Source organism: Sturnus vulgaris, chromosome 6 (assembly GCF_052056855.1).
Source record: "Sturnus vulgaris isolate bStuVul1 chromosome 6, bStuVul1.hap1, whole genome shotgun sequence".
NCBI classification, from domain to species: domain Eukaryota; kingdom Metazoa; phylum Chordata; class Aves; order Passeriformes; family Sturnidae; genus Sturnus; species Sturnus vulgaris.
In genome coordinates, this window is record NC_142248.1 from 18948562 (window position 1) to 18964345 (window position 15784).

The window sequence follows — 15784 nt, forward strand, 5'->3', positions numbered from 1 at the left end:
AAGAAAATCAGAGCTGATACAATGGAGTTTCCTCCTGCGAGGAACTTTATTAACAATAGTAATGAAATAGTACTTATAAGTGGAATTTTCATAAGAATTAGTTATTGGTAAGCTCTGTTTCCTTTAAGTTTCAAGATTCACAGGAAGAATAATGCTCTTAAAATTGAAGTTAGGCATCTAAATAAAGCCACAACATTTTATTCTGAAATGTTCAAAAAATCTTTAAATAACTGATTTCTGTAAGTGTCTAGAGCTGCTCAGCATCTGCATTTTCTGCAAGTAATATTCCTGTAATGTCATCAGATACATGCTGAGCAACCCATATTTTCAAAAGACCATGAAAAGTATCAACTAACATTTTAAGCCCAGTAGAACTCAGAGATTAATTTCACAGCCCTGTGTCTGGGTCCTGAAAGTATTGCCTATACTTAGCTGTCAATTAGAGACTGAATTGATTTAAATTATGCCTGTTGGAGGTTTGTTTTTACTTCCGTAGTTAATTTCAAAAATTAGTTACACACATGTTATTATTATAATATAATGAGTCATCTGTTAATTATTTTTGACATCTATGATAAAAAAATACACAAATGTTCCAGTTATTAATAGAATTGGCCTATCTTTATGCAACTCAAATTGCCATGATTGTTGGATAAATTGGCACCAACTTACTCTTTCATCTTTGAAATGATGCAGTATATTTGTATCTAAGTTCTGTGAAGATGTACAACCTATAACTCTGTCTTTACATAACTGCAGATAACCAGGGTTTAACCCATCTCACTTTAAAGTCTTTCACCAAAATGCATGACTACACACACTATCAAAAATAATCTTCAACCGACCACATGCTGTGTAAGGGTACCAGTGAAATACTTCATAAACAGACAGAATGCAAACATGCACAAACACACTAACCACTAATGCCATAAACAACTTCAAGCACAGTACAAACAAAATGCATGCCAAGAAACCTGCTTGAAAATGTGTATTATAGAAAAATACACTTTCAATTTCTGAACGTTATTTGACTACTAATTACACAATAAACAAAACTATGCAAAGTCTATGATGGCCCTTGAATTAAACTTCTGCCAAGTTCCAGAGACTGTTTGTTATTCATTGTTCCTGGATGGATATATGTTATGTATAATATTAAGAGTAGCTCTTCTTTTTCTCCATGCATCTTGGCTAATAAAAACAGGCAATATATACATGCTATATGCATATCACATAAAGAAAACCCCCTGGTAATTGTTGGGGCAGAATTTGGGTACTCAGCAAACATAATCTAAACCACGAAACTAATTTACACCTGATAAAAATCCACATATTTCACCACCATTTTGAATCTGTAGGTACATTCACTTGTATAGAGAATTTAAACATGTGTTTCTTCCTTATTGGACTGATTACAGTGCAATCATGTCAAAACCATCTAAAGCCTCACAATGGCATCACAGAGTAATCAACATGGCAAGGGGCTGCCACGTGAAACGCTAAGCTCTAAGTCCTGCCACATTTGGCAGGCAGACCAGCTGCAGACAAATCTGAATTGGACTTATGTTAGTGAAAAAAAAAGAAGGTTGCTATTAAGTAGGAAATACAGAGAAAAAAGCCAGAGCCCAGAACCTGTCCCTCAGAAGCTGGGTATCAGTTCAGTCTGTGTGCTGGAATTTAGTCTAAGGTTCCTCCCCTCTCATTTGTTCTGGGGGAGATTATGAGTTAGGACCAATTCTATATCCACTTTAAGAAAGAAGTGACAAATGATAAAATTTAATGAAAATTGCTCCCAGATTCCTCCTATATATTTTTACTACTGACATGATAAAAAGCAAGTGTTGTGGTAGGCTGTGCTGCATGTTTACTGAATGGCCAAATATAACTACCAACTATAGTCTTTTCCTTGCTGGAGCTCTGACTTTGATTTTTTTCCTTCTCACACAGGTGTTTATGTTGACAAAACCTGCATGAATACTGTGATCTCCAGTCCTTTGAAAAATTCACTTATATTGACCAAAGATTTATGGGGAAGACTGTGGCAGAAAAGGGAAGATAAAAAGATGGTTTGGTTTCTTTCTTAAGGCTAAATCCATCCACTCTTAAAATGCCTAGCCAAGCACAGAACATCCAGGGTAGAGTTCAGTGAGAGCCAAAAGTGAAGAGAATGAGCTGACTGGTAAGAGGTGCTGAAGGGACAAGGTAAGTCCAGGCACAAGACAAATGTGATCACTGGTTTGCAGGCTAATCAATGGCTACAAATAAATACTGAGGTAAATATTTCAGGACATGTCTAAGCTGGCCACTCCAATGCAAGAAGGTTTAAGAAGCACAATGAAAAAAAGTAAATGGTCTCAAAGCAAGCCAGAATTAGAAAATTACTAAATTAAACCAAACAAGTTTTGCTGATGACTAAACAGATCACAGTGTGGGCATTGATTTATCTGCTCTGGTGATTCATACTGAGACGATTTAACCAGTTGTCCATCCGGGCAGAAGTCGCTATCCCTGTGGCAGAGAGAGGACGTTCATTCCCCAGATGCTGCTGTTTGTAACTCAGCATAATAAAATAAATGCAATTAGCGGTCTTGCAAAGTAACACAGTATTTCACATCCCAGATTGGCTGAAAGGTGATACCTCATCCCTTCATCCATACTGTCCTGCAAGAAGAATCATCCTCAGGATAATTATAATTTAAATTCAACAAATACCACGAATCTTCATTACCAAATTGTACTGATTAAACTAATCAAATTCCAAATTAATTAATTTAAATGGGCATAACTTTTGCACAAAAGCTCAGTACCCAAAAAAGAGTCACTTGTTAATTAATTTACTTTTGTTCTTTAAGACTTGTTTCATTTGAAACTCAATGAACATTAAGTAAAGACCTTTCCTGAATTTTCATTAAAAATTCATTTTACACCAAAAACATGTTTCTGAATACTCCTCAGGATTAGGAAGTGCATCAGGAGAAGGTGGCAAACCAAGCTATCCTTGATATTTTAGAATTTAGGGAAAAACACACACTTAAAAATTTAATCAGGTGGGCATGTAAAAAAGTGGAAATTCCTAATATTTTTACACATTTTTAGAACTTTCCCTAATTCAAAATTAAGTAACAAGATAGTAGTTATTTATATTTTCTTAACCCTTCAGAACTTGCCTATACACAGCTTTAAACATTCTCCTCTATAATCTGTGCACCCGTATCATCCAGTTGTCTTTTACCTGGTGACTGTCTGCCTCAGAAGAATATTGATTAAGATGAATTCAGCAGACTAAAGATCAACTGGGGATAATCAATAGCACTCTTATTTTTTCGAACTGAAATCTGATCATTTGCCTAGTACAAAGCAAAACGCTACACTTTTATAAGTTTAAAAAAGACTTTATCTTCTTAATAATAGAATTCTGGCACATAATTTTTGTGGTTTCTTTTCTTCCTCAGACATAAAGAAGTTGCTAGAGATATGGTTATTACATTCTTTGGTTTTCTTAAGTGGTTAGTTACTTGCCTAAATTCTTTTGTAGCAACAATCCTCTCTTGTTGCAGTAAAATAACTTTGGTTTAAATTAAAAAAAAAATTGAAGTTAAATAAGTTTGGCATGGGTGAGTATTATTTTCCTGAAACCATACTTGATTTGGAAAGTTTTGGCTATGGTGGTGCAAATCCCTTGAGGCAACTTCAGGCTTTAGGTCAGTAGGGAATATTCAATATTCTCTTCCTGATAACTAAGCGTGACTCAGTGATTAAAGATGTCAGGTGACCTGGCATCTCCAGAGGTCGGCTACAGAAGCCTTTAAACCCATATACCTGTCTGTGTGCTTATTAATGTCATCAGTAGTGGCAAATGTAGTATAAAGTTTAAAAAAATAATGCTCTATTTTTTAAACTGGATTTATAAAGTCCAAATGTTTACTTAGAAATTAAACATTTTGGTACTGGGGCCTCTAGGATATGTTGGCAGTGGAAAAACTAACCTACACCAGATGGCAGAGGTTAAAGAAATACTATAAAATATGGCTTCTATTCATACGGTTCTCAGACAAACAGAACCTCAAGCAGAAAAAAACTGTGAAAGTGGAAAACCTTTTCATTTGCTTACATTTCTCTTTGCTACTCAGCAAACCTGAGAGGTATTGTATCATCACGTATCAAGGAAGTAATATGCCAGATTGTTGTAACAGGTGGAATATGTTTGTTTGTAACACGTTGAATCTGAAATAAAGAAAGGACTAAAGTTACTAAAGGTTTTTACAAAAACATTTACAAAACGTAAGTACCTCAATTTTGTACCTTCAAAGCTTACTTCTGAAGTCACAATTGGAGACAATAGTTGATTTTGCACACAAAATATAAAAATTATACTCTCAAATTTTCAGATTCAGTTAATTTGGCTAGATGAACATATAAGCTAAGGAGATAATTCTGCATTAGCATTTTTAATTAAACTTTTCACAAAAGAGAGCATTTTTAATCTATATTTTATTCTATGTTACCTAAACAATATAATCACTAAATTTCATACTTATTTGTTTCTACGTCTTCTTAAAACCACAATTGTTTTGTAATTCCAATGTATTTACATAGCATTTCATGAATCTATCATATTTATACAATAAAGGAACTCTTATAATAGACATACTTCTTGTACAATTTTTGTCAGTTCAAAAAATCCACTGTGAACCCAAATCTGTAAAGCAAAATGTGTGATATAACCCATTTTCTTATTACATATGTAGTCATATGATGTTTTTAAAAAAGAGAGAAAAAAAAAATGATGTGAACTTGGGCACAATGGACCATGCTGTCAAAAATATTCAGTTGTCAAAAATGCAGATGGCATAAAAACACAGAAACAGATCAGTTATTGGGGGGGGGTAATAGAAACGATTGCGCTGATTTTTTAAATTGATTATGTGCCTAAATAAGTGGGTGGGTATCCAGTAAGGTCTTCAAGGATACCTAAATGCTTTAAAAAAAAAACAAAAACGCATTTATGTGAATAGTTAGGTAATTAATACCTTGAGAGACAAGGTTCAATGAATAAATGTTCTTCCATATAAAAAGTGGTCAAAAAAATAAAGCAGCAAGATGTCTGAAGAGGGAAAAGTTCCCTGACGACTTGTCCCTTCCCCTTAAAAAAAAAAAAAGAAAAAAGAAAAAAGAAAAAAAAAAAGAAAAAAAAAGAAAATAGAGCAGAAGAAAATGGACAGGTCTGCACAATGAAAACAACTACTGAGCAGTTCTTGGGAATGTTCAGTAAAGATTTGATTTTCAGTGTCTGAACTACAAGCCATTACTAATGAAACAGCACTACTAAGGGCCTTCAAAAGGACGATTAAGGTTCGTAACAAGCTACCTGGCCAATGTCAGAGTTCAGCTGGAGGCAGGCTCTGCCTTTTCCTTCCTGAGCTGCTCCCCTGAGAAAGAGAGAAATTTTGAGATGCAGAACGTACTTACAACTACTGTGACTGTTCCCTCCTTCTGCCCACCCTATTTTTGCCCCTTTTGCCTGTAAGACTAGTGGCATTTTGGTGTGAATACAAAGCCTCCTTGCGATGGATATAGAGTCAAGTGTTCATAATAAACTCATCTCTTATTGCTAGGCAACACTGAGCAATGTGAATTTGTCACTTCTGTTTGGTGCAACTTTCAATTTCACCTCCAACTGTAACAATATAGCCTGCTATATTTTAGATGCCACTGTGGTTGGATGCCATCCCAGGAAAGATGTGAACTACTACTGACAGGGAGTGAATGACTGGCAATGGGCATAAGCAGTTTTTTGATTCTTAAGCCTTGACATATAATTAATTGCTAGATTTATTCTTCTAAGAAACTCATACTTCATGATTCCTATTTACTGGCTGCCTTTTAGAAAAGGCAAATGGAACAAACAAAATTCCAGTGAGGGAAAGTTTTGTTTGCCTATTTAGCTATTTTTCATGTGGTATTTGTTCTGTTCATATTTTTCTGCTTTGATTGTCTTTTTGAGGGGTGGCTATAAGCAAAATTCAAATCTTAAGTACCCTCAATCAAGGAAGTATTGTTTCTAAGGCATATCCAATTATTTGTTTGAAGCAATGCATTTCTTATTGCTGAATACCCCTTGCATCTAACACCACCCGTTGTCAAGGAGCTCATATTACTGCAGAGTGAATACTATCGTCACAGTTTTTTCAATCTGAAACCAAACTCCCCATCCAATATAAAATAAGATTAATTCTTTTATATGTTATCTAGGCTTTTTTTATTATTATTACTGGACTGATAATTTTGTTTTTAAAACCTTGGTGTGATTGTCTAATCTGGCTATGAGGTCTCAGCTCTTTGATCTTTAAAGAATTAGGTCTGTTTGAAGGGGAAAAAAGAGAAAACTGAACACCAATATTGCTTCATCACCTTTGTCTAAGACATAGCTAGAAAAAAGGACAAATTTATACTTCAAAGAAAATACATGTTTTCTAAAAAATCATCATCAACAGTCATTTCCCTAAATGTTTAAAAACATTTCACAACTACATTAACTACAGAAATATGCCAAACAACTGAGAATCTTGGTAATATTTTAGTTTTTGCATATTTTCACTGACTCACTGAAAACAAAAGGAGTTTCTGTAACTGTATGAATGAACCATGGCATGTGCATGTTCTTTTAAGAAAGGCCAAGGGTGCAGTTCTATTTTCTTAGCTCTGCTTTCATATTTATGTGTCTCATTTCCAGCTCATTGCTGATGCCTTAGTTGCACTATCCATCAACACTTTTATCCTCCTTGTTCCTCAAAAAGAACATAAAATCCTTTTTTATGTCATGGTAATATTATTGCAAATAAAAGCAAATACCAAAATCTTTATTAGTCTGCCAAAATAATAAACTATTTAATAAAAGCATGCTGTAAAAATAAGGTCATTTGCATCACTCAAGTTTCTTGCAGAAAATACAGAGAATTATTGGTCAAAAAGTACAAACTGACAGCAATTATTTCTGCTGTTGATCTAATGCTGCCTGGAAATGGGTTAAAAAATGCACTGAGGTTTCACAAGTTCTCTATCTTTAAATGTTTGCTTTTAATGCTGCAGTATACATTAGAGCCCAGGAGAATCAGATTTTTCAAAGCTGTTTTTTACCAATCGTATCCATAATGGAAGGAGAAGAGACTGGATATACCCTATTAGAAATCTTTAATGCAAAGCTTATAGTAACCTTCTGCCTCCCATACTGCCACAAGATTTATCATTCAAATATTTACCATTTTTATACTCCTCATTAATTGTGTTTGGTTAGGGTTTGTGTCAGCTTTAGCTGTATGATTTTCTTTCACCTTTTCTTTTTGCTATCCTTGCAGAAGAGAGATCAATGAAAAGCTTCTATTTAAGAAGTTTGTTAAATGTTTAAAGTTCCTCGTGCTATTAAAATCATGTATCCTAATGTCTGATCCTTTTTTCCTGTATTACAAACCTCACCATTATTTTCTCACTGCAGTTTCTCTCCCCATCTGGCAGTTTTGCAAATATGTTGTTTGATAGAGCATAGAAAAATCAGTTGCCGTGGTGAGATTTAAATACTGCTTGTGATGTCTCTGAATACTTTCCCAGAAGAACCTGCATATAAACATTGAAAATAAGCTAATCTTATAAATTTACACAACTATAAATTATCTCACTCATCAGACAAAAAGTATTTCCCTTAATTGCCATAATCTAAATTATAAGAATGATTTTTAGAGAAACTGAGTTAAAAGGTTTATGAAAAGACTTCTTAAAATACTTACTAAATGATATTTTGTAACTTACTCAGTTGTAAACTCCCATAGTTCTCAAAATACTCTGTAAGGTATAGCTATGTCACTTTACATATAGAGAAACCGAAACAAAGAGCAACTGAAGCAGCAGGAATGACTGAGCAATGATCAACAAGTTATTGACCAGAGAATAAAATTCCAAGATTCAGATCACTGGTGCTGTCTCAGTATTTTTGGGCTCTATTGCCTTGGCTTCTTAAGTGTAATAGAGATGCTCCACTTCTTGAGAGGATGAGACCTGTACAGAGATGAAATATTTTAAAAATACATTACATATATTGAAATGAGTACTTCATGGAGCCCTGTTAGTATATTCAATCATGCTTCAAACCATAAAGCAGCCAGGAGTTATTCTCCTTGCTTCACAGACTGCACACTGCTGAAAGCTGAATTAACTCTGCTATGAAATAATGTTTAGAATATCACGTGATACGTGCAGGGTAGATAAAAGAATGCATGTTAGGAACAGCACTTTTGGGTGTTTTTTTTTTAATTCTGAAGGTGTGGAAATTTAGTATTTGCATCAATTCATATGTTCAATCAAAGTTAGTTTTTGTCTTGCAAACACCTGAGCCGGGTTACACACCAGGTAACTCATATGTAGATAAATCAGTCATTTCCAAAGTTTACTTGCTTGGATATTGCACACATTAAGAGCAGTTGCTGAACTAAGAGCTCTCAAATATATGCAGGACTGTGTACTTCAGGAGGAAGGTTTTCAAGTCTTATGAGAGCCATACAATTGAACCACAGAATATGTACAACAGCTTCAGGAAGTAGTGTTCTAGTTTAAATTAAAAGCATTTGCATTGTATGTACTTGGTATTTATTGGGCTTGTTATGCTATGTATACATCATTAAGACAGATGGGATTTTAAAGACTTAGATAATTGTATGAATGTTAATTAGAGCTTTGTCTATTCAGGCTAAGAAACGCAATGAAGATATCACCAAATCACATCTTTCAGAATATTTTATCTTGGATTACCTGCAAAAGTCAGCAGATATGCAAAGGTCTTTTATGGATTATTTCTGAGCTGTGTTCTTACATATAAGAGAATTAAGTAAATTGTCAGCAGCAAAACAAACCAGTTGAAAATTCCTGTAGACAAAAATTTGTGACTTGAAAAGACTATACATCATTAAAATTCCCTTCAAATTAAAAAAAAAAAAAAAAAACAAAAAAAAACAGAAGCCCAAACCTCACAACCAAAAAACCCAAACCCAAATTATCAGGCAATGGCACCTAGCAAATTGAAATTTATGTTCACACTGCAAAAACCAGGGAGAGTCTTCCAGGTTAGTGGCAGAGTTGACTATGGACAGAGAATCTGTGAAGTGAACCAGCAGTTTACAAATCTGCTTCCCATCTTTGCAGATGGATGGTAAACTTTTGCTCATCTCAGCTCATATTCCTGAAGTTGTAATAATTTTTTTAACATTACTACAGAAATACAATGACTACAAAACTGTTTGGTTTTGAAAATCATAATGCTCATATGAAGACCAGAGAGCAGGTGTCCTGGTTTCTGTCATTGTGAAATTTCTCAGGCGAACCAGTGGGAAAACCAGAAGAGATATTTTTGTTCAAAACCAGTCCTTATCAATATAGCTATCAGAAGTACCTTCAGATTCTTGAAAAGTATTTCTTTACTTCAAAGCTTAAACAACATCAAAGAAAGCATACAGACAAAGCAGTGTTGGAAAGGAAGTAACATGCCCTTATTTTTAGCGTTTGCCCACTTGTCACTCTTAAACTCTCATCTGCCTTTCAAATGTAGTGTAATCTAATTTTTATGCATACTGTATGCTCATACAGACAATTTCCTCATTTCAGAGTGCGTTGAGTTTGGTAAAGGCTTTTGTACTTTTCCTTAACCTGTTTCAGAAATAGCACTGTCACCATTTGTCTCAGTAACTTATAGGATGATGAAAATTGACATTTTTCTATACAGAAGTGAAAAGAATATTAGTTTTATCAAAGACTAGATCCCCTCTACCCCTCCAGTTAGATGTGAATTTGGTCACTTCAGGGCTTACTGTGTAGGATGATTTTAAGCAATGGTCCCTGTGGTTGCAGGCTCTATCACCTAATAATTGACCATGACAGGAATTATATGTCCAAAGCCAAGGGGTAGAGTGAATAGCATATGTCAGGGTCAATTATAAGGTGGAAGACCCTGTGACAAAAAAGACTGCACTGATTAGAGCATGATGTTGACATGGGAGCTGAAGCTTCAATGTTATTTCAAAGGGCACTCACTGTCAGCCACCCTTCCTTCAGGACTCAAAATCAGAGGCAGATTATGTCAAGTGGTTTATACTACACATGATGTCATATAGTTCAACAAGACATTGGAAAGTAAAACTGATTTGTTGCTTCTTTTCAGCAATGAAATGCTTTCTCTGTATCACTCAAAATTAAACTCACTACTTTGCTAATTAGGTCAAAACAGCTCCACATTTACTAGATTAATTCTCTCTTGAAAAATATAACTGTGAGATGAAGAGTATTAAATGTGACACATTAAAACTGATTTGATTGCTAAAGTTATTAATGTTATTTTTACTGAAAAATAAAATAAATAGGAACAGTGGAATGAAAAGAAAATTGTCCTTTTTATTACTAACAGCTCTGTTATAAGTATTTTATGGTACAGGAGGATTTATGCTATGAAACAAATGGGCCAAAAAACTTGCTGTTTGCTTATTCCCCTGAAACTTCACCAGCTTTAACCTACTCAAATGTTTTAATCAATGATGAACTGCAGAACCACTCAGTAAGTGAGGAATCATCTCAAATTATATACCACTACAATAAGAGACGATAGTTCCTTTTTAGATTTTCATTGCAACAGTTCAATTTTCTAATTTTTTTCACTGAAAGATGTTTCTCTAAATTTCTGTGTCTGTGAAAATATCCCACATTCCTGCCTACAAGATCCAAGTGCTTTAGAGCTCATGATGATGAAGAAGATACTGTAGCTTAATGTCATTAACTAAATAGCTAATTTCTCTCTGTTCTCATGGATTATTATCCATGACCACTTTTATTTTTTCTGGGTGTTTTGCAGCCAATAGATGGCTAACTCCCAATAAATTAAATCCTATAGTTTTAGATTCAAATTATTTGGATGATGAACACATTTTAAGGATTATTGAGCCTAGTCTCTATCTTCCTCTCTAGAATGGTTAATAGTCTCCAACATGCAAAACACTCCACAATTTCTGTCTTCAGCCTTCGTTGGCAGTTAATACAGCTTCATAGGAAATATCTCATGTTAGATAACAGAGACTTGGTTTTGAATCTTGTGCATGTACTTCTTTACAATAAACTCATGTCTGATTTATACTTTTTCCTATGTATCATTAGATTAGCTCACATTTTTTTTATTTGAAATTTCTACCAAAATTTGAAATCTTTATTTCTAAACCCCATATTTTTTTAATAAGGGAGAAAAAGTGAGGAGAATATAAAAGTTCTTTAAACCTGTAAATATAGCATCCCCACTTAAATTTTTAATTGCAATCAAAATATGTAGAACAGAAACTCCTTTATTACTACAGGTTTTCTAGTGACCTGGAGGTGCTCAGACATCTTTTTTTGTCCTGAAAGTACTTGAAGACTTCACATGGAGAAGAAAAAACATTTACATGGACTATGCTGAACAGAAAAAAGGTTAAATAATGATTTTGTCAGTCACACAACAGTGTCTCTTGGTGGCAATTAATGCTAGTTCTTTTACTAATAGAGTAAAAATTTTGAACACTGAAAACTCATCTAGGCAAGTGAAAAAACTTTCATCTGTCAGTGAATATTAATTTAGTCACTTGCACTAGTGCCTGATGGGAACACTGGTCATTTTGACAGAGGCATGACCTTAGAAGGTTAATGTTATACTTTTTACTCTCTGAAGAATGGTGAATGAAGTTCACCAAAAGCTTAGAAAAACTGAAATCATATAAGGGCAATTACTTATTAGTCAAGAACCTATATAATGCTACCTTAGGCTAAATTCTGTTTCTGTCATAGTGGTCAATGAACACCAGTCTGAGAGTCCTAAGAAGTTCTATATAGAGGAAAAAATAAAGTTGCTGAATTTCACATTTCTGCAGAAAGAATTCAAACTACCTATGAAAATGACAAGCCCTGCCTGACCAGAACTAAGAACGAGAGGATTAGCTGTATATACATGTAGTAGGGTTTATATGGAGCACTTAAGAGCAAGGAGATGACAGGCCAAAGAAGTTATTCTTCATATACAGTGCTGACCACTAGGGCCATATCTGTGTGAGTAGCTGGAGATCAACTTTATGTCAATGTACGCCTATTTTGGTCTAAAAAGAGATGATCAGTGTGACAAGGTGCTTGAGCTAATCTTAACAAGTTGTTTTATCCAGGGCATCATGAACTGTTAGCGTGGTTATGCTGCATTCAGAGCAACACTCTACATCTATCGAGCTGTAGAAATGCAGACAGTAGGACCTGGAGTCTTTGTACATCTGAATGGGGAGAGATGTTGAAAAGAAATCTCTTTTATTCAGATTTTAGTAGTATGTCAATGCATCTCATGTTGGCAAACCAGAATTTTTTTCTCAAAATATAACTCTAGTTTATCTAATGGAGAAATTGAAAATATCCTGTTTACTGTGAAGTAAGTGAAAATTCAGGGAAGCTGTCAATGACAGGCAGCTAAAGGAATTCTGCAGCCTGTTTCTTAGTCAAAAGTCCAACATATTCTCCTGTAAAATCTCAAACTATTTTTCTGTATTATATAGAGAGCTTTGGGTATTAAGAGCGGCAGAAAATTCTACCACCTGTTAAATGAGGAAAACACCTCTGACTGTAGGAGAATCAGAGCAAGATACCCTAATAAAGGCCAATATGGCATACTGCCAGCTGCACCCGTGAAAACTCTAACATTCCTGGTCTGGATCTGGTAAGCAAAGGTGGAGACAATTTTCAAAATCTTTGTTTCAAAATGGAAATATTCTTCTAACGTTATATCTGCTTTATATATGCAGTATTCTGTTACTTACTGGTGATTATAATAGGAAATCTTTTAATTAAGAACTTCATTAGTCCACCTTTAACTGCCAATCACCAGATAATTGGCCCTTTGCTAAGAGGCACTGAAGCTCAGGTATGCTAAAATGACTGTTTCTCAGAATAACTTACTGAAAGTAAGTTATTTTTGGAACTCATTTGTAAGAGAACTTAATTAACTATTCCAGATCATTAGGGATACTGCATTGCTTTTTTCAATCCTCTGACAGGTTTCTCCAGTTATACTAATTCATTATCATTATTTTCAACTTTCTAGGCAGAAAAGGGTGAAAAAGAAACACTGAGCCATTGCAGGCCTTCTGTACAAACTAGCCAGTACTCCCTCAAGATGAAAGGCAGCTTTGGTAGATTTTATTGTTTGAGCTGCTGTGGCAGTACAGCAGAATGTCTTTTGGGGCAAGCAGTTTGAGAGAAGGTGCACTACCTTTTATCCACTGTCATATGGCAGGACTTTTTAAGAGCAGTGACACTACACAAGAGCTACTCCATTAGGTGAATGAAAGGCAACAGATTTTCTCATAGAATATATTCCACATAATTTGAAAAAAGCATCCTTTTGGGTAAAATGCAAATTTGTCTTGAAACTCCACTTTGTTAATTCAATTTTGATACACTTCACAAATTCTGGGACCCAAATTCCACTTTTTTATTTGTGCAAATAACTACTTATGTCATCATCAAGTAGAAGCAAAAAATTCCAGTTGCACTATAGTAAATGAAGCAGACCTTGGCCCTACAGTACTGTATTTAATTTCTACTTCAAACAAATCTGACTTGTAAGTGGAAATTTGGTTCTTTTGGAAGCTGTAAAACTGAATGCAATAGAACCATCCGCCCAAAGCCCAGCTACATTCTATTAACAAGAGATTAATAATAACAGACCTTTTTGAAAATGCAGGACTTTAGAATTACTCTCTTTGCAGATCTCTTCTAATAATGCTTAGAAAAGATTTTTACAAGTCTCTGAATATTTTTTTTAAAGCTGTCTGGTTACAGCTACAGTTTATATGGCCTATTTTACAAAGCAGTAGAATAATTTATGTACATGATTTTTACTTTCCATGTATCATTGCTAAGTATTGCAAATAAGCATCTTCTAAGTGTTCACAAATACTAGCTGGTTTTTTTTTTTGGTGATAATAAAAAAATAAACATATATCATTCAAACCCAGAAAATATAGGGATGATGTATCACAAAATCACCTTCCTCTTTTTTTATTTTCTGGACAATTTATCAAGTAACTTTGTTCTGCCGTTTTTACAGTTCCTCGGAGGTCTGGTTATTTTCTACTAGTTATGTACTACACAGTATTGGTTCATTCATTTCAGTAATCTCTGCTAAAATCTCTCTTCTAGTTCAGATCTCCATTACCTTTATGAGCTAAGAAAGGAAGCCCCCAAACCTAAAAAATTCCTGCGGTTTCATCAGAATTTCACATCTAAGACACCCTCTTTTGGATCACCTAGGATGTTTTGAAAGCAGAAAAAGCTTTCAAAGATTTACACATTATGTCATCATCAATAAACAGTAAGAAACTCAAGTGCCCTGTAAGCAATTCCAAGGCAAATCAAATATTCTGTCTTACAATGCTGGCCTGTGATGGTCAAAGCATGAACTGAAGATTTTTTTTTTTAAGTATGTTTTTTGCAATTATTCCAATGTGGAAAAGTCGATGCTTTGTTTACTATGTCTTCACAACAAATAAGTTTTACACCAATTATCATTCCTTAACTTTCCAAAAGTATATTTAGGATGGTATCATCACCTTCATATCTGCCCACAATTATTCACTCCTATTTTACTGTATAAATCATATGCTAAAATAATCTTAAAAAAAAAGTAAGCGTTTTTTCAAGCTGTTTCATGAGCTGTATATGAAAAACCCTTTACATACTATTCTTGCTACGCATTTATTTTGGTACATTTATGGTTAAAACAAAATGCTTTTTTTTAGAATAATTTTTTCCATCTTATCTCTTCCTGCAAACTTCATACTCAGTGGCCTATGGGTAAGGAACTGATATAAGGCCTGAGTGGTATAGATTGTTATATAGTATTGTATAATATGTTAGAGGGGACTGGTAATTTAGCACTCACAGTACATAAAGCATTAATCCCAGCCTGGATGGACAAAGCCTTCTGTGAGTGGTATCTGCATGGTTTGCTGCAACTAAATGCAGCAAGAACCATGAACGGGCCTTCCTGGTCACTGCAGGTGGCAGGCAGCCCCAAGGCTCACCCTGAGCCACTGTGCTGGTCCCACTGACCCTGCACACCAGGCTCCAGCCAGGGTGGGCAACCAACCACGCTCCAGCGGCTTCTTGCCCCATTTCAGTCACACAAGTCCCGCCTGGAGACTGGCGGGCCCTTAGATTGCTGCTTGAAACCCCACCGCAAAACCAACAGCAATGGCTTTATCTGCTGCTACAGGACTCCTAGCTAGTCTAGCAATAAAGTTTCTTCGAGAGAACAAACCCACACTTTTCTTCTGTGACATGGAGAGAAATAAACTTGTGTGTCAGGTGTCAAAAGACCGGGCACCTGAGTAAGCTTTTGACTTAACCTGCAAACCTACATAGGTGTCTGTCATGTCATGTCATGTCATGTCATGTCATGTCATGTCATGCCTCATGGCAGGATTGCTCAGAAAATTGGCCCAAAACAGGGATGAGATGAGGAGATCAGATTTTTGGTTTGCAGCAGCAGAACCCGAGGATGCGGATGGACATTTTGCGCTCGCCTGCGAGCAAAGAGCAGCGAGGCAGCCAGGTCAGCTCTGCTGTTCCTCCCTCTTCGCTGCCACAATCACTGGTGCCCCGCAGCAACTCCTGCCCTCCCAGCGAGCCCTGCCGGCCTCCCTGCCCCGGGCCGCGGGCCAGTTGCGACCATGCCCTGCAGTCTCCC

The 15784-nt window shown here is 35.4% G+C and overlaps 1 long non-coding RNA gene across 21 annotated transcripts in view; it reads right to left on the reverse strand.

The window, feature by feature from the left end:
* Window positions 1-15784, reverse strand: part of LOC106861509 (uncharacterized) — a 228744-nt gene that overhangs the window by 211810 nt on the left and 1150 nt on the right. For all 21 annotated transcript variants that reach the window (XR_015804530.1, XR_015804519.1, XR_015804525.1 and 18 more), the window contains exons 2-3: window positions 5369-5429; window positions 4112-4224 (exon numbers count right to left, since the gene is read on the reverse strand). This is a non-coding gene — a long non-coding RNA (uncharacterized LOC106861509). The remainder of the gene's footprint in view (window positions 1-4111; window positions 4225-5368; window positions 5430-15784) is intronic.